The 20006-nt window shown below is 43.1% G+C and overlaps 1 pseudogene; it reads left to right on the top strand.

Annotated features, from left to right (window-relative positions):
- Window positions 1-16415: 16415 nt before the first annotated feature.
- On the top strand, window positions 16416-17348 carry LOC113265748 (40S ribosomal protein S3a-like; annotated as a pseudogene).
- Window positions 17349-20006: the final 2658 nt, after the last annotated feature.

Here is a 20006-nt window from a genome sequence, read left to right as displayed (position 1 = left end):
CTGGGTTATTTCAGCCATTGCCTCCTCTGAACTTCAGCGCTCCCAGTAACAATGGGGATTAAGTTGAATGAAGATGGTGACTTGGCTCCACCCGATTGTAAGACCCGCTCATCGATTCTCCCAGCACTCCACTTTGAGATGGTTCATCCCCGCTGTGGTGGTGCCTATGGTGTCCACCCAGATCCCCCCTTCAGGACTGAGGGACAGATCCTCCCAGCTGCTGGCAGTGGCAGCCGGTGCTGGCTCACATCTCCGTCCCTCTCTGGGAATCACCGTGATGAGCTTTCTCATCCAAAGCTGTGTCCCCTTCCTGGGAGCAGCCTGCATCCAATGACCAGCCAATGGTACAAGGTCCCTGTTCCCTCACCTCAATTTAGGACGACTCTGGAGGCCCATCCCAAGTCTAGAGCTCACTACGGAGGTGGCTGAGGGGTCTGCATCACACTTCTCCCTCTGCCCAGCCCTGCTGCCCTCAGTCCCCCACAGGTGTGTCTCCCTAGGGAACTCCTCAGGGAACTTCCTGTCCACGAATCTCCATCCTACAGCCTGTTTCCAGGGAACCTGACATAAGACACACCCATTTTAAGTACAAGGCTGCATTTGGAAAACTGAAAAGATAATTTTTCTGGTCTAACTAATTCTTTTACATTTTTATTGCCTATAATTAACTCATCTCTGAGGGAAATACTGACTAGCCTTGAACTTTGCCTCATGATCACCAAAGGCATGGCCTGGTGCCAAATAAAAGTTAGTTCAGGGTTAGCAATCATCTAACTACAGCAAAGGCAGCAAAATGAGAGTTGGACACTAAGGGTTGTTCATGTATTAACTCCTGAGGGAATTAATGTCAAACATTACTTGAAAAAAGAAGGAAAAGAAAGAGAAAGCGTTAGTTAGCTAAATCAATAAATATGTACTGAGCACCTACTGTATAAGCAATAGGGTACCAACAAAGAGGAAAAACACTATACCCCCCCTCCCCCGTGAAGCCCACAGTCCAGCTGGAAAAACAAGCGAACACACTATTAGAGAAGGTGTGGTAGTTTGTAAAGGGGCATATATATAGGGCGCCATGACAGTCCATGGCAAGAACCCCTAACCCTGCCAAGTGTAGGGTTAGGACAGGAGAGAGAAGAAAAGAAGTGTCTATATGGAACAAAATAAACAAGTCATGGCCAGGGGGAAGGAGGCCTTTAAGAAAGTTAATCCAAGGAAATTATAATCTACAAGGCAAAGGAAGGAATTTGCAGGAAGCCATTCTATTTATAAAGTCGAAAAATTGGAAACAACCCAAATGCTCAACAATGGGGGAGTGATAATAATAGAATATTATGAAGTAGTCTAAATGGAAATAATGAGCATTATGTCCATTCATGGAAATGTGATGTGAAATATTAAATGAGTAAAGCAGGAATGGTACACACTCACTGGGTGTGACTAGATGCAAATACGTGTCTTTATAAACAATGACTGAGAAAACTGTGTACCGGAGGAACAAGTGTTTCATGTGACATGTTTCCTTTCGGCCCGTTTCCCCCTGTTTGATTATGTCACCTTTCTGGCCTGATTTTTTTGAATGTCTCCTTTTCCCTGTTATGAAAGCCTTATATATATGCATGCACCGGCCTAGAAACGAGTTTTAAGTCTTTCAGAAATATTCCAAATTCCTACCTTTACTACAACAAGAAAAAAATAGCAAAATCACCCCCGAGGGATGACCAGCATCTTAGACTGCAGATCTTTGGCTTAGAGGGAGTTGAACATTCGGAAATGACAGAAAGGAGATACCCATGTGAATACACAAGAGAGTTACAACCTTTTTGGAAAGCCTCCTCGATAACATAGGTGAATAGCTTTTTTTCAAGTGCATATTCTTCGATTGATTAAAGTATACACCGGATGGTTCCTTTTACATACAATTCTAGAAAATGCAAATTATTGCATCAGGAAGCTGATCAGTGATGGTTTGGGAATGGCAAGGAGGCAAAGGGAGGGATTACAAAAGAGCAAGACAAAACTTTCAGGGGCGATGGCTATGTTCATGACCTTGACTGCGGTGATCGTTTCATGGGTATATACATGTCAAAACTTCCCCATCGGCTTATTGCATGTCAATTGCCTACAACAGAACTGGTTCCAAAAAAAGACTAATCAGGGGCTTCTGTGTTCCTGTCCCCTCTGATCTCAAACTTCTCATGAGCCCAGCCTCACTTCCAACAGCAAACACCCACATCTTTGTCAGAAGCCTGCCCTCAGGCTGCCCAAACCCACACTGTTCAACGAAGTGGGTGAAAGTGCCTAGGAGTCACCATCTCATGCCTCTCCCGCCCCTTTGCCTCCACTCCCCTGGGCAGCCTTTACTGCTCGGCAAGTACAAGGGCAGCTCCCTCACACCTTGGCCAGGATAATTCTGAGGCGGATTGTTGAAACTGGTGGGATGAAATTCCAGATGCTTCTGCTGGTAGCTGGCCTAATAATGACCCCAATAAAGGGCTATCTTCTCTTCCCTGTATCACCACTCCACTGCCCTACCTGTGTCCACGCACCCACATAAACTCCAGGCACTCCAATCCTTGTCCCAGGGCCAGCTTCTGGGAAAGCCCAATTCAGACAGGGTCAAAGCTCTGGTGCGGATTTGCCCCTAGAAAATGGAAGGAGATTGATTTGAGGATTTGAGTTTTAAGGTACTTCCCCTCAGTCCCCTTTGAGTTAAAGTACAGTTTCTAAAGCTAACATCTGGCACAAAAAGTTGTTCACGAAGATGGATGCGTAATAAAAAACAAAGCATTAAAGGTAGGTCATCGTGATTTCTCTTATATTACTGAAAGACAATACTGGAAGAGATGGAAAAATTATAGGAAAAGGAGCTATTGATTTAAAATATCAAGATATTTGGAGTGCCGGGCTGACTCGGTCAGGGCAGCGTGCAACTCTTGATCTCAGGGTTGTGGGTTCGAGCCCCACATTGGGTGTACAGGTGACTTAGAAATAAAATCTTCTAAATAAAAAAGATATTTGTAGAAGTTGGGTCTGGAAAAAAAAAAATAAGTGGCTTTCCAGGTCCTTCTCCCTGTACCAGTATCTGCAGCTAACATTTGTTCTCATCAGGCCCCTCGTCTCAGCCAGAAACTATTCTATGGGCCAGGAATATGGCATTGAAGAAGACAAATAATATCTTTGCTCTCACGGAACGCATGCTCTGACAAACAGACGCAGGCAACGAACGTAACAAATAACCACAAAAAATATCAGAGCGTGATAAATTATTTGCAGAGGAATTACAATTGGGTGAAATGAAAGTAAAGGCTGCTGCTGTGGCTGTTCTAGATTTGATAGTGTGGTAGATTCGATGATCGCTCTGCAAATACCCCCTCCCTGGGAAGAGTGCCTTCCCTCCCCATTGAGGTTGGTCATGTGAATTGATCTGGACCATGGGGAGGGGGCAGTGCGTGAGCTCTGAGTTGGGGCCTTAGAGGCTTGAGGGCTTTCGATTGCTCGCGTGAGAGGCAACCTGGACCCTAGACTGAGATGTAGAGCAGGGCTGACCCCATCACCCCACAGGCCTGCGAAGCAGAGAGTCCTGCCTGTTGTTGTGAGCCACTGAATTTGGGGGTGGTTTGTTAAAAAATATTATTATAGCAGCAGTTGACTGATCCCCATAGTCAGGGAAGTCTCTCTGAGGAGTTGATTTTTTTTTTTTTTACTATTTATTTCTAGAGAGGGAGAAGGCACCCACAAGTGGTGGAAGGGGCAGGGGGAGAGGGAGAGAGAGAATCTCCAGCAGACTCTGCTCTGAGTGAGGACTTGATATTTAGGCTGAGATCTGAATGGCAAGAAGCCAGTCCTGTGACGAACCTTCCAGGCAGAGAGAACATCTCCCATGAGTAAAAAGATGCAAAGGTGGGCACTGGCTTGGCACGTACAGAGAATGGAAAGGGAACGTGGAAGGCTGGACTGCGCAAGTAGCTGAGTGCGAGGGTGAGGGCGTGAGATGAGAATGAAGGGGAATCAAGCGACGGCCAGTGTACAAAGGGATGTGCAGATAAGAATAAGGGATTTGGTTTTCATTGGAAGTACAGAGGAAAGCCCCCAGACGATTTTAGGCAACATAGTGATGCAATCACATTGATTTTTAAAAGAGCACTCTGGCAGCCATGTGCAGAACAGGTAAAATGGGAACCATGCATGCTTTTTGCTAAACTGGAATGCAGTCTCAGAATCTCCCTCATCACAGAATTCCCGAACTACTTCACAGGGTTAAAATCTATATGCCAACTTAAATTCAGGTGGTGATAGACACCTAGATAAAATATATACAAAAAAGAGCTTAGGTACTATTTCATGTATATGTAACAAGCCACCCCAAAACGTAATGACTTAAAAAAAAAACAATCATTCATTGATTCACAGATCTGCAATTTCGACAGGGCTTGGTGGGGACAGCTCATCACTATTCCATGCGGAATCAGCTGGGGAGGCTCGTTCGGGGGCTGGAGGATCCATTTTCAAGATGGCCACATTCAGAGAGCTGGCAAGTTAGGCCTAACTATTGGCCAGGGGCCTTTGTTGTCTTGCATGTGGCCACATGGACTTTCTCACAGTTGGGTGGCTGGGTTCTAGAACAAGCATTACGAAGAGGACAAGCCCCAATGTGTAACTGCTTATCAAGCCTCTGCTTGGGTCACACTTGCTAATTTCCCATTGGCCAAAGCTAATCACGTGGCCAAGCCCAGAGTCAGAGTTGGGGATGGGGAATATCCAAGGGCAGGAACACGGGGGGAGTGCAATTTGTTGGGGGTCAACGGTGTCACAAAATGAAAGCCAGACCAAACCAAGCTTTAAGTGAACTTTGAAAAGAAACCCACTGATTTTAAGACTTGCTCTAATAGTCAAGGGGAAGAAGGTCTGTGTACTCAAAACAGGTTCATTTTTCAAAATCTCTTAGTTTTAAATAACTGCATAGCCTTCTTTTTAGCACCTATGACATCCACCTTTTTTAAATGTATTTCATTCATGGTTACAAATATATAAAAACGTAAATACTTACCATGATATAAAAGGATAACAGGTCATAACAGGGGTTGTTCATTTTCAAAAAGTTAAAAAGCATGAAGGACCAAAAAAAAAAAAAAAGACATAATTCTTAACAGCGTTCCAAGGCAGAATATCAGACAGTGGTGGGATTTTTCCTTCTTTTCTCCTCCAAGCCTCACATTTCAGTAAATGCAGACTAGATACCAACCCAGTGCCTCTGCAAGCTTGTAATGTGATCCTTTGTGGCATTAAAAGGGGACATATTTGTCCCCCTTCCTTCCTTTCTATCCTCTCCGTGCACGTCTACCTCTGCAGTCGCCACAGCTTTGCCCGCGTCCGATGCGGCTCCTTTCACCTGCCAGAACCACGCTGACACATTAAAGATGAATAGCAGGTAGTGCATTCCCTTTTCAGCACCTGGATGACCAGGGGTTTGGCTTTAATCTTGCACGGCATCATGTATTTCTATTGATTCTAAGTAGACAAAGAGGGAGCTTCTCTGTAATTGTGCCCTGCCGCTATTGAGACCATGAGCTGTTAACAGGAGATAAGCGAAGCAAAGGCTGGCCAACCCCATGTGGTGATTCCAACCCCATTGTAGCTCTTATATTCTCCCTGGGAGACAGTCAAGTTGGGACAGTTAAATTTGATTTCCTCTGACTCAATTGACCATGGGCAAGGACATATTTCTTCAATATTTCTTCAATATTCCCTGAGAAAAAGAAGCGAGAACAGCTGCAGAGAAAACAAGTTAGGTCAGGGTCCCATAAGCCTGATACCTTGAATTTATTTTGTATTTCTGTAAATCAAAGTATAATTTACATACCCTAGAAGCCCAGATTTTAAATATTCAGCTTGAGGAGCTGTAACAACTCTGTAACTGCCATCCCAACCAAGTCATGAATATTTCCATCATCCTAGAAAGTTCCCTTACATTTCTTTCTAGTCGATCCCCCTGCCAGAGGCAACCACTTTCTAACTTTTATAGTCGTAGCTTAGTTTGGCCCATTGTTGAGCTTCATGTAAGTGGAAATACATAGTATTTTGTGTGTCTTAGACTTCCGTTGCTCATCACAATGTATTTGGGATTCGTCCATGTTGTTGCGTGTATCCATGGCTCGTTCCTTTTTATTGTTCAGTATTATCTAATTGTATGAATATACCACAATTTACTTAATCATTCACCTACTGATGGCCGTTTGGGTTATTTGCAGAGTGGGGATATTATGCCTGAAGCTGCCATGAACAAGTCTTTTCCAGGTCTTTTAGTGAACATGTGTTCCATTTCACATCCCACGTACTTAGGAGTAGAATTTCTGGGTCATAGGGTAGCTGCACTTTTAACTTGATAAGGAACTGCCCTACTATTTTCCAAAGTGGTTGTACCATTTTATATCCTCACCACTTCCTCACCAATACTTGGCATTGTGTTCTAACCGTTCTAAAGCTAACATAGTACCTCACGGGTGACACACTGAACCATTACCTTCAAAATCCAGGGAGTCAAAAAGTTAGAAGTGAGAAAATGTCAGGCTGAACGCTTCCTGTTCAACCAGGATGTGAGTCCAGATCTCGAGCTGCACTCAATTTCCACTTGCTCCGTGTCGGCATGGACTTGACGTTCCATAAACAAAGGGCTTTGAAAAGTTGATATCATACCACATTCAGTAGAACTGAGATACTTCCGTCTTTAATTCCCTCGTTTCCCCCAAATCTCAAACAAATATTCAACCAAATATATGATATGTAACTGATAAATACTCAGATGGAAACTCGGAAATTTCAATTTCAACGCATTGCCTGTTACACCAAAAAAAAAAGAAAAGCTCAGATTCGCTGCTGAAATTAAACCCCTCAGTGTATTACCACAGGCAAGCTAAAGGCTAAGGTGTAAACCCTAAAAGATAGCCATCCTCAAACTACAGTCATTCACCCCATGACTTTGGCTCTTAACCAGCCAGTGGTCCTGAGTACTCATCTATGAAATGGGTGTGCCAAATCTGGGGGTCCGATGTATTGGATGAGAACTGATTATGAAAAAAATCCAAACGTCCTTAAAAAAAGTCTTCCTATAAAGTACAAGATTTTTTTTTACTTCACAACCCTGTGTTAATTTGCATCTAAAGAAGAGAAAGAAACAAGAATAAAAATCAAAGGCAAGATCCCACAACTTTGGTCTTCCCTCTTTATTTTATATTTATATTTTATATTTATTTTATATTCTGTCCTTTATATTTCTGGAGCCCACAACTATAATAAATCATGCCCATTGACTGACCTTCACTTCCCACAAGGGGTGACATAGAGTAACTCTATTTAGGATAACATCTCCTCTGCAGAATATATCCCAAAGTTTTCTGGAGTTATGAAATAGATCCCACAAGGGAGAGGGAGAGAGAGAGGAGCGGTGCTCTTTCTTCAGCTGAGGTTTGACAAGCCTCGGCAGCTAGAGCCGCTGCTCATGGCAGCAAGAGAAGCGCTTCCCTTCAGGGCTACTGCTGTTCTAGCATGTTGCAAATGCCTTCCTCAGCAGAGCAGGTGACGCTAAGGAGCACAGCCCATCCACCTGCCGGGCCTCCGTGTGCCGCCAGTCCTGCGCCATCAGCTGCCTATCCCCGGAACTCATCATACGCCCCGGTCGTGAGTTTCGAGAGCTACGGGCACAGTGCAATGGGCTCAGTGTGCCAGTGACCTCTGTGCTAGAGACCCTAACAAATAAAAACTATGGAAACCATTTGGAGTGGTCACCAAATACTCTCAGGTCACCACTTTCCAGGCTGTGGTGAGGCAGCATTTCTCTGTCCCCCTTGAAAGCAGAGCACGTGATTTTCTTCGGCCAGTGCAATGTAACCAGAGTTGACAGGGGTCACTTCCGCTGGAAGCTTGAAGAGCCCGTGCGCACTTTGCCAGGTTCTTGCTCTGCGACTCCGGTGACCGCGCCTCTGTCGGTCTGGATCTCTGCGTAGCAACCTCGAGCAGGTCCTCTACTGACGCACAGCGGAGATCCCGGGAAAGCAGGCCCCGTGCCTTCCTGGCCCTGACAGCAGGTGCCTTCTTCAGTGTTGTGCCCTAGGCCCTTCACTTGCCTCACTGGTCCCGAGCGACGTGAAGCTCTTCCTGTGCCGGGACCCTGAGACTGGGGGCGGGGGCATTGGGACGGCAGCGCCCCGTAGCACGCGCCCGGGCTCGGGACTGGAAACAGGAGCGCGGGGCCTGGAGGCTCCGGCTCTAAAATCATTTCTGGTTTGGGTCGTAACCAAGCCATGACATTTGGGAAAATACAATCATATTAAGTCATCAAATTACGTGAATTTACAGATATTCCTGTATGTGAGAGGAGGGGCCGGAAGAAACAAACGAGCGAGTTGGGCCCATAACTGCAGATCATCCAGGGGGCGGGGATGACTGGACGTAAATAGAAAGTAGTAAGCCGACAGACTGGTCCAGATTCGGAGAAATGCCTGCTGTGCTCTCCTCAGGACCCAGTAAAGGTAGTAAAATCCCCTGTATAACATCCACACACAGAGCACCGGGTCTGAGCAGCTCTGCCAGCAGAACACAGAAAGCCCCTAATACTCTTCATTACCGAGCTTTAGATGCCGGCCTGCAAGTGTCCATTTGCCTTCAAAATAATCACCTAGTTAAGAATGCGGTAACAAAGTTGGGTTCTTTGGAATCACAAAACTGTGATGAGCTCTCAGACCTTTTCTAAAACATCAAAGTCATTTCCCTGGGCCGCAAACCTTTAGATATATCATATAATTAGGATGATTGGCACATCATGCGGCCTTATGTGGGCGATTGCTCAGGTGTTTGGAGAGTGGGCCTAATAAGGCCAAGACTGAGCGTAAGCCCAGGTGGGTCAGTTAGCTTCACACAGAGAAAATCCTTCACAGCCACAAACTACACCCACAATTGCAGTCTCAGGACAAATTCGGTCAAATTAGCCACAAAGGAGTCTGGATAAGCAATGTCTATAGCTCTCCACAACCCATCAATGCTAATGGAAAAATAAGTCCGAGCACTCCTCTTACTGCTTACGTCATCTCTCCAGGGGCCTGGCTACTCACACACCATCTTTCAGACATGCTCGTCTCTAAAACATTAGTACTTTACAACAGGATAAATACCCACAAAGGAGATTCCTTTCGGTACAGGTCCTGGACAACTTTTACTTTTTTTAAATTTATTATGTTAATTGAGCCCTTTCTTCTGAGTGTTGAACTCAGTAGTCACCATCCTCCAGGGCCTCTTCTCTTGGACGTTCTAGAACTCACAGGGCGCAGTTAAAACCCAGGTCACCACCTTCTTCCCCCACCGCCTTGGCATCCTGCATTGCCAGTGTCCAGAACGGTGAATTAAAGCCTGAAAGCTGGGAGTCCAATTCCTCTCTTTCCCTCACTACCTGCATCCAACCAAAAACGCTGTAGATTTCCGACCTCAATGCCTTTCACGCCCCACCCTTTGTCTCCATGTCCCTCCGTGCCTCCTCACCTTCTCCCCCTGGGTCACCACAAAAGTTTCCTGGCTATTCTTCTCTGTGGTGCCATGCCCCTCTAATCTACCTCTCACTCATGCCAGAGTGATCTGAGACAAAAATCTGATTTTGACACCCTTCTGTTTTGAAAAGTCCCAAGTACCCCATTGGGTAGAGAATCAATCGCAGAGCCGGGCTCCTGGGTTTTCAGATTTCTCTCAAAATACCTATAGCTCCCACTTGCATTCACACACTGCCCATCACAAACTGCTTGTAAGTTCTCTGTACACGCCACATCGTTTCACACCTCCGTGCTTTTTCTCGTGTGGGGTCACTAACCGGAAAGCCCTTCTCTTCAGTTCTGCCTGGGGTATTTCTACTCATCAGCTCGGATGTCTCCTCTCTGACGGCATTCCTGAACTTCTTCATCCTTTTCCCTCCTGGGTGGACCCATTATACTGGTAAAACTTTCTGACCCTGTGTTTCAGTTATCTCTTGCTACAAAATCAACCCTCGTCCCCCCGCAAAATATAGTGGTTTAAAACAACAACCATTTTATTAACTATAATGTTACCATTCTGCGTGTGAACAGAATCTGCTCTTTGTGATGTCAGCTGGGGCTGTGGTCCTCTGGGATATCTAAACTGGCTCACTCACGGCTGGCAGTTGGGGTTGGCTGTTGGCTGGGAACTCGGCCCCTTTTTCTCTCCTTGTTGCCACTTTATGGGGTTTGGTCTTTTCACAGCATGGTGACTGGATGCAGAGGGAGAATGGAGTTCAGAGGGAGAGAGTGAAACTTCTGAATGGAAAAAAGAAAATTCTTCCCATCCTCCTGCAAGTCCCAGAACGCTGCTCCTGCCACATTCTATTGGCCAAGGCAGTCACTGGACAGGAAAAAGAAGTGCCAACTCTACACGAGGAGCAGCTCCCTTGGAGCTGGGAAGGAATTGTTGGGGCTATGTTTGGAGACTAGCTACCACACTCTGCTGGCTTGAATTCATTCTATCCCTAAAATTCTGAAAGCCTCCCAAGGATAAGCACTATGTTTTAATCATCTCTTTACCCACAGGTTCTTTGCACAGATCCTAGAACATGGTACTTAGAAGCTTAATACATATTTGCTGACTCTATCAAACCACTTAAGTCAGATTAAATCAGCCCACAGTTTTTGAGCACCTATTCTATCTTGCTGGGTGCTTTGGAGTTGCAGAAAGGGTGTTTGCCCTCCAAGAGGTTATAAGTCAGGACAACATTGTGCCAAAGGGACACAACACAAAAGGAGATGATTAATAGTTCAAAGCAATTAAAGACAAGCCATCAAGGAGTGGTCCATAATCGATTGCCATGCTAACTGTATGGGCACTAATCCCTATAGATCTTCAGAGGAGACTGTGTTCACTTCAGACAGAAGAGATTTCAGGTAGGAGACGGGGTTGGATCTGAGTCTGAATGTCAAGTTAGGACCTGGGATGGGAGAGAAATGTGATCACAGCAGCAATTATGTAGAAATGGGACCACACAAGTTGTATTACTTAGTGAGCCTCCACACACACACACAGTGGGAATTTGTTTCAAAAGAATCCTTACTATAATTACACTCTAATAAGGAAATAAATAACATTGGTCAAAAAGTGAGTCCTAAATATTTTTTAAACATTTTATTTATTTATTTGAGAGAGAGAGCGCATGGGCACAAGCAGGGGTGGGGGAGAAGCAGACTCCCACTTAGCAGGGAGCCCAATGCGGGGCTCAATCCCAACACCCCGGGATTATGACCTAAGCTGAAGGTAGACGCTCAACCAACTGGGCCACCCACGCGCCCCCTAAACAATTTTTTTAACTAACTAAGAGAAATGGATAAAACATGGATGGCAGAAATTATTTGGCTCACTAAATATCATGTTTTCCCCTATATTTCTCAGTCTTCTTGAGGTTGGTTTGGGCTAAAGTGCATATGACCTCCAGTCCAAGGCGATAAAGAGTAAGTGGGAGGTCTCCGCGCTTCCTGTTTCCCTTCTGTACAGTTGGAAGGGAGGAATTCTGAGAAGGTGAAACTGAAGGGTGGAACGTAGCCTGCATGGGTAAGTTAACCGTTGTTGGAGAGCTGCGGAAGAGGGGCATTTCACCTGCTCCAGACCGTGATGTGAGCAAAAATACACATTGCCTTCAGCCATTGAGCTTCTTAGGTTTGGTCTGTGACTACAACATAGCTTGCCCTATCCTGACTATTAATACCTAATGTTTTCTGTGAAGGAATTGAATGTCACCTAATAAACATTATTCATCCTCTATTTAGAAAAGATAAGAAGCACAGAAAACTTGTAAAATCCACTTTTGGCTATCTGCAGTTGAGGCTTGTACCTTCCTGCCTCGGAGCAAACGCTGAAGAGCTACCTAATTAAATAGTCAGCTGCCACAATCCCTTGTGTACACTGATCGGACTCACTTTGCAGTGCTGCACGGAACGGTGATCGCTCTGATCATGAGCAGTAGAAGGTGAGCAAGGAAAGACAAGGGTTTACTTGAAATAAAGTTAATCCTCAAACCTTATTAAGTCAACATTTCCCCTAACCGGACAGGCCTTTACTGCTCACACCTACTTCTCTGCCTTTCCTTAGCATGCACTGGGCCAGCCTCAGCCCCATAGGGACTGCAGTGTTCTATGGATGGGATCCCTCCTGTGGCCAATTCTCTAAGTGCCCCCTTCCTCCACTGGTTTGCCTCCTTCTCCTCAGGGATGCTATCATTCCAGTCCATATCCCAGTCAGGAATTCTATGCCTTTAGATCCCAAATATTTTTCTGGAATCACATCTCTGGTGAGCAGCCCAAAAAAGTGCTTAATGTACCAAGACAACTCCTGTGGGGTTCGTTACATTCCTAGTGAGGTGGGGATGAGAATGAGGAATGTTAGAGGATAATTAAAGGAAAAGAAACTAAAATCTCTTACCAGTCTGAGATAATACATGTCAAAGATTTTATTTAACTCATTAATTAATGAGAAAACCAGTAAGATGTTACAAATGATTCAAAGGAGAATTCAAAGAGCCATAGATATCTAGGCAGGCAATAAGGGATGTTGAGATAAATGCAGAAATTGGTGCAAAATGAGTCCGAAATAAGTTGCATTTCAGCTGACATAACTCACTTGCATTTCTGTGGACAAGAATCGCTTGCATTATTACTAGTTTTCTGCAATTTACAGAGTAATAAAATAGCACAAAATCAATGAAAGGTGGAGATAACCACAAATGGCGCTCTAAAAAGGACACCCAGGAAACGTGGTTTGTTTTTTTATTTTTTGGTTTGGTTTTGTTTGCCAATTGTAAGGTCTTTCACAGTTTTTCCTGATAAGAGAAAGGCCTCTCTTCCTTTCCCATACCAATCTATATCTAGTGTTAACTACTGGAAGCACTGTGTGTGAGGTGGGAACAGGCATTTCTGTTTGTGGAGACCAATACATGGGTTCTCCTTAACTCCAAACTTCAATAAATGCTGTAGACTCAATGTGTGCTTCTACCCCCCAAATTCATATGTTGAAATCCTAACCCCCAGTGTGATGGTATTAGGAGGGGAGGCCTTTGGGAAGTGATGACATCATGAGAGTAGAGCCCTGATGAATGGGATTAATGCTCCTTATAAAAGAGACTGGAGAGCTCCCTCTAGGCTTCGGCCATGTGGGAATACAGCAAGAAGATGGCCATGTGTGTTGCAGAAGAGGGTTCTCACCAGAACCCAGTCATGCTGCATCCTGATCTTGGACTACCAGCCTTCAGAACTACAAGAAATAAATTTCTGTTGTTTATAAGCCACCCAATTTATGTACTTTGTTATAGCAGCCAGACTAAGACAACAAGGGTTGAAGTCTCCTCCCTTTTAGAGCATTGTTACTCGGAGTGTGGTCTGCCATCACCTGAGAGCTTGTTTAGAAATTCATATTTTTGGCCTCTGTCTAAATCAGAATCTGTATTTTAAAAGATTCTAGACCTGGACTCAGGGTGAGGAGAAAAAAAAAATCCCAGACCTAAAGAAATTGAAAGACCTCCCATATTGATGGATCAGAAGAATTAATACTATGAAGATTTCAACACACCCCCAAATTATACACAGATCCAATGCAGTCCCTATCAATAGTCCAGCTAGCTTTTTTTGGAAGGAAATTAGGAAGCTCCAGAATAGCCAAAACAATCTTGAAGAAGAAAAATACAGTTGCACAACTCATACTTCCCTATTTCAAAACTTACTACAAAGCTGCAGTAATCAAGACAGTGTTGTATCAGCATAAATTTAAATATATAGATCTACAGAATAGAACTGGGCATCCAGAAATAAACCCGTATATCTATGGTCAACTGATTTTCAACAAGCGTACCAAGACCATCCAGTGGGGAAAGAATAGCCTTCTCAAAAAATGTGCTGGGATAATTAGAGATCCACATGGAAAAGAATGAAGTTAGATTCCTACCTCACTCATACCCAAAAATTAATTCAAAATAGATCAGAAACCTAAATGTACCTAAATGTAAGAGTTACAACTACAAAATTCTTAGAAGAAAACCTACATATAAATTTTTGTGACCATGAATTAAGCAATGGTTTCTTAGATATGACACCAAAAGCACAAGTGACAAAAGCAAAAATATATTGAACTTCATCATAATTAAGAAATTCTGTGCTTCAAAGGACACCATTAAGAAAGTGAAGACAACCCACAGAGTGGGTGAAAATATTTTCAAATAACATATCTGATAAGGGACTAGCATCAAGAATATATAAATTCATACAATGCCACAATTAAAAGACAAACAACGCTGTTTAAAAATAAGCAGTGGATTTGCATAGATGTAACTCCTAAGAACATATACAAATCTTCCTGGGAAGAGAGCAGAAGAGGAGGATCCTAAAGTCACTCTGTCCCACAGTTACACCTAGATAACACCCATATCAAAGTAAATAAACAAGAAAACAACCTGAAGACTGGTAGAACACACTCCACAGCTAAATGTAGAGAAGAGGCCACAATGAAGAGGGTAGGAAGGGTGCAGACATGGTAGGGAGCTAAATGGATGCACGACACTGTCTGGGGGAGGGAAGGTGCTACCAGTGCAGAAGGGGGAGAGGAATAGGCCCCCACACCAGGCACCTCAGGCCTGGGGAACCCACAAGGGAAAACAAATCTCCATAACATTCGGCTTTGAGAACCGGAGGGGTCTGGCTTCACCAGTTCTTACAATCAGCAGGTCTTAACACCTGGAACTTTAAAGATCAGCTGGCTCACTCTGGGAAAGCCAGGAGGGTGAAAGGAAAATGAGTCTCCACCCGTATAGAGACAACACAGCAAACAGCCCCATGGAGATACAGCGTAGAAGCAGCAGTTTGAAAAATGCCCGGGGTATACCAAAGGAGATTTATTTACTAATCTCAGAGCATGTGCTGGAGGGGCAGGGATCTTTGGGAGACCTCTCCAAGAACAAAAGAGCCGGTAAGCACCATTTCCCTTCCCGGCCCTCCAGCCTAGATACACAGACACCTCTGGGGACCGATGCAGCACCAACACTCAACAACCAACTTGTTAACAACATGCCCCACCTCCCTGCACTTCTGCAGATCCACCTCCAACCCAGCTGGTCCTGGCAGGAATTTTCCCAGGGGGCTGCAGGTCCCCTCCTGCAACAGATCAGCGAGGACCTTGCTGGCACTGCACGCCTCACCCCCATGTTCTCCTGTAGACTTGCCCTCTCCGGTGTGCCTTTGGCCAAAGCCCATCCAAAGGAGTGCTACAAGCTTGGCAGTGTGCAAGCAACCCCTGACAGGGGCCAGCAGCACTCCAAACTGACTCCTGCCCTGGGGAGAGAGCAAGATAACTACAAACACCAGTCAGAATGCAGCCCCAGCAGTGGGCTGGGGGAAGACATCTGGTCTGGCTGCAGGCCCCACCCACCAATGAAAGCTTCTTAAGGGACAACACAGGGAGATGTTCAGTGCTACTGGCAAACACCTGGTTTGTTTTAACTCAGGCCAAGGTGACCCCAGACTGGTCCACTAATACAGGGACCAAACCCAGCCCACAACAGACAAAGAGAGCCATTGCAAATGACTGGACTAAAGGCAAAAGCAGCCCAGCCGCAATAGCAAGGTGCATGCAAAACACATAGGCAACAACACCTGAAGTGCCAGGTTCTGGTGAACACGGGGCATTGCACTGCAGGGCACTACAGGACCTCTTCTTCATAAAGCCACTACTTTCAAGAGCAGGAGACATAGGTCACTTTCCTAACACATAGAAATAGACACAGAGGGTTAGACAAAATGAAGAGACAGGGGAGTGTGTCCCAAATGAAAGAATAGGACAAAATCATAGTAAGATAGCTAAATGAAATGGAGATAAGCAATACTCCTAATAGAGAATTTGAAGTGATGGTCATAAAGATACTCACTGGAATTGAGAAAAGAGTGGAGAATATCAGTGAGACTCTCAACAAAGAGACAAAAAAAAACATAAAAAAGAACCAATCAGAGATGAAGAACTCAATAACTGAAATTAAAAATATACTAGATGGAATAAATACTAGACTAGAGGAAGCAGAAGACAGATCAGTGACCTAGAGGACAGAATAATGGAAAGCAATTGAGCAGCACAGGAGAGAGAAAATAATAATACACAATGAAAATAGGCCAAGGAAACTCAGCACCACCATCAAGCATAGTAACATTCACATTATAGGGATCCCAGAAGGAGGGGAGAGAGAAAAGGCAGAAAATTTATTTGAGGAAAAAATAGGTGAAAACTTCCCTACTCTGGGGGAGGAAACAGAAATTCAGATCCAGCAGGCACAGAGAGCTCCTACCAAAATCAACCTAAGGAGGTCCACACCAAGACACAGTCATGAAAATGGCCAAAAGCACATGGATCTTACTGGTGAAAAAATGTGCTCCATGGTCAAAAAATGGCAGACTATGATTGAAGTCCATGTTGATGTCAAGACGACTGATGGTTATTTATTTCATTTATTTTGTGTTGGTTTTACTAAAAAATGCAACAATCAGATTTGGAAGACCTCTTACACTCAGCACTAACAGGTCCACCAAATTCAGAAAAAGGTGATGGAAATCATGACCTGAGAAGTGCAGGCGAACAACCTGAAAGAATTGGTCAATAAACTGATTCCAGGGGCACCTGGGTGGCTCAGTCAGTTAAGCTTCTGCCTTCAGTTCAGGTCATGATCCTAGGGTCCTGGGATTGAGCCCCATATTGGGCTCCTTGCTCAGTGGGGATCCTGCTTCTCCCTCCCTTCTCCCTCTGTCTGCCACTCCCCCAGTTTGTGCTCTCTCGATCTCTCTCTCAAATAAAGAAATAAAATCTTTTTTAAAAAAATTAAAAAATAAATTGATTCCAGATGGCATCAGGAAAGATAGAGAAAAATCTTATCAGTCTATTTATCCACTCCATGAAGTCTTTATTAGAAAAGTAAAAATGCGGGGCACCTGGGTGGCTCAGTCGGTTAAGTGTCTGCCTTCAGCTCAGGTCATGATCCTGGAGTCCCAGGATCAAGGTCCAGGTTGGACTCCCTGCTCACTGGGGAGTCTGCTTCTTCCTCTGCTCCTCACCCCACTTGTGCTCTCTCTCTCTCTCTCTAGCTCTCTCTCTCAAATAAATAAATAATAATAAGAAGAAGAGAAGTAAAAATGCTTTTAAAAAAAAAGCCCAACTTTTAATTGAGAAAGCTCATGGTGCTTCAGTGTGAAGGTAGTAGTTCTGGAAAAGCTACTGGGGATGAGACTGGTGCTAAAGTTGAATGAGCTGATAGATATGAGCCACCAGTCCAAGAATCTGTTTAAAATTCAGACATTTAATTCAGACATTTAATAGTGACAAATAAAAAATCTTATTTGTGATGTTTAAAAAAATAAAATAAGATAAAATGGCCAAAGGCAGTGATAAAAAGAGAATTTTAAAAGCAGCAAGAAATCAGTTACATACAAGGGAAACTCCATAAGGCTATTACCTGATTTTTCAGCAGACACTCTGCAGGCCAGAAGAGAGGGGAGTGATATAGTCAAAGTGCTGAAAGAAAAAATCCTGCAACCAAGAATACTCCACGCAGAAAGGCTATCATTCAGAACAGAAAGAGAGATAGAGTTTCCCGGGCAAACAAAAATTAAAGGAATTCATCATGACTAAACAAGTGCTACAAGAAATATTAAAGGGGACTCTGAGTGGAAAGGAAAGACTCTTGGTAGGAGTAAGGAAAGTAGGTAGCAGAAAAACAAGACAAGAAAGTATATCTCTAAAAATCAGTGAAGGGATCCACAAAATAAAAGAATGTAAAGTATGATACCATATATCTTAAACATGCTGGGAAAAAGAGTAAAGAATGGGTTCAAACTTAAGCAACCATTAACTTAACATAGACTGCTATGCATAAGATGTTATATATGAACATAAGGGTAACCACAAATGAAAAACTGGTGATAGACATGCAAAAATAAAGAGAAAGAAATCCAATTATATCACTAAAGAAAGCCAGAAAACCATGAGAGATGAGAGCAAAAGAAGAAAGAAACAGAGAAGAACTGCAAAAACAACCATTAAAAAAGTAACAAAATGGAGGGAGCCTGGCTGGCTCAGTTGGTAGAATATGTGACTCTTGATGTCAGGGCCATGAGTTCAAGCCCCACATTGGGGGTAGAGATTACTTAACAAATAAATTTTTTAAAGTAACAAATGGTAATAAGTAATACCTATCAGTAATTTCTTTGAATGTAAATGGACTAAATCCTTCAATCAAATGACATAGGGTGACGGAATGGATCATAAAGCAAGTCCCATCTACATGCTATCTACAAGAGACACATGCAAAGTGCAAGTGAAGGGATGGAAAAGCATTTATTACACAAATGGAAACATAAAGAAAGCCGGGATAGCAATACTTGTATCTGAAAAAATAGATTTTAAAATAAAGACTGTAACAAAAGACAAAAAAGGACACTATTTAGGGGCTCCTGAGTGGCCCCGTCAGTTAAGCATTGATTCTTGATTTAGGCTCAGGTCATGATCTCAGGGTCATCAGATCGAGCCCTACACAAGGTTGTGCACTCAGCAGAGTGTCTGCTTGAGATTCTCTCTCTCCCTCTCTTCTGCCCCTCCACCCCCAACCTAAATAAATAAATAAATAAATGTTTTTATAAAAAGGACACTATTTAATCATAAAGGGAACAATCCAACTAGAAGATATAACAATTATAAATCCCAAATTTATAAGCAGCTAATAACAAACATAAAAGAAGTAACTTAAGTAACACAATAATAGTAGGGACTTTAACACCCAACTTACATCAATGGCTAGATCATCCAAACAGAAAATCAACAGGGAAACAGATGCTTTGAATGACACATTGGGCCAGATGCATCTAACAGATATATTCAGAACATTCCACCTTAAAAACAGCAGGATACACATTCTTTTCAAGTGCACATGGAACATTCGCCAGAACGGATCACATGTTAGGTCACAAAACAAATCTCAATAAATTAAAAAAGACTGAGATCATTCCATGCATCTGTTCCAACCACAATTCTATGAAACTAGAAGTCAACCACATGAAAAAAATCCGGAAAGAACACAAATACATGAAGGTTAAATAGCATGCTACTCAACAATTAATGGGTCAAACAAGAAATTAAAGAGGAAATAAAAAAGCTACATGGAGACAAATGAAAATGAAAACCCAATGGTCCAAAATCTTTGGAATGCAGAAAAATCTGTTCTAAAAGGGAAGTTTATGGCAATACAAACCTATCTCAAGAAGCAAGAAAAATATCAAATAAGCAATCTAATTTTACACCTAAAGGAGCCAGAAAAAGAAGAACAAACAAAACCCAGAAACAGTGGAAGAAAGGAAATAATAAAGATTAAAGCAGAATAAACAAAATAGAAACCAAAAAACCAATAGAACAAATCAATGAAACCAGGAACTGGTTCTTTGAAAAGATAAACAAAACTGATAAAACTTTAGTCAAACTCATAAAAAGAGAGAGAGAGTGAGGACTAAAATAAACAAAATTAGATGAAAGATGAGAAATAACAATGGGCACCAAAGAAATACAATTGATTACAAGAGAATGTTATGAAAAATTATATGCCAACAAAGTGGACGACCTAGAAGAAATGGATAAATTCCTAGAAACACATAACCTCCCAAAACTGAATCAGGAAGAAATAGAAAATTTGAACAGACCAATTACCAGCAATGAAACTGAATCAGTAATCAAAAAATTCCCAAGAAACTTAAGTCCAGGACCAGACGACATCACAGGTGAATTCTACCAAACATTTAAAGAAGAGTTAATACCTATTCTTCTCAAACTATTCCAAAAAAATAGAAGACGAAGGAAAGCTTCCAAATTCATTCTATGAGGCCAGGATTACTCTGATACCAAAACCATATAAAGACACCACAAAACAACAGACATGCAGACCAATATTTCTGATGACC

This window comes from Ursus arctos, chromosome X, assembly GCF_023065955.2.
Source record: "Ursus arctos isolate Adak ecotype North America chromosome X, UrsArc2.0, whole genome shotgun sequence".
In the NCBI taxonomy this organism is placed as follows: Eukaryota; Metazoa; Chordata; class Mammalia; order Carnivora; family Ursidae; genus Ursus; species Ursus arctos.
The sequence above is the reverse complement of the archived record's forward strand: the minus strand, read 5'-3'. Positions and strand labels throughout refer to the sequence as shown.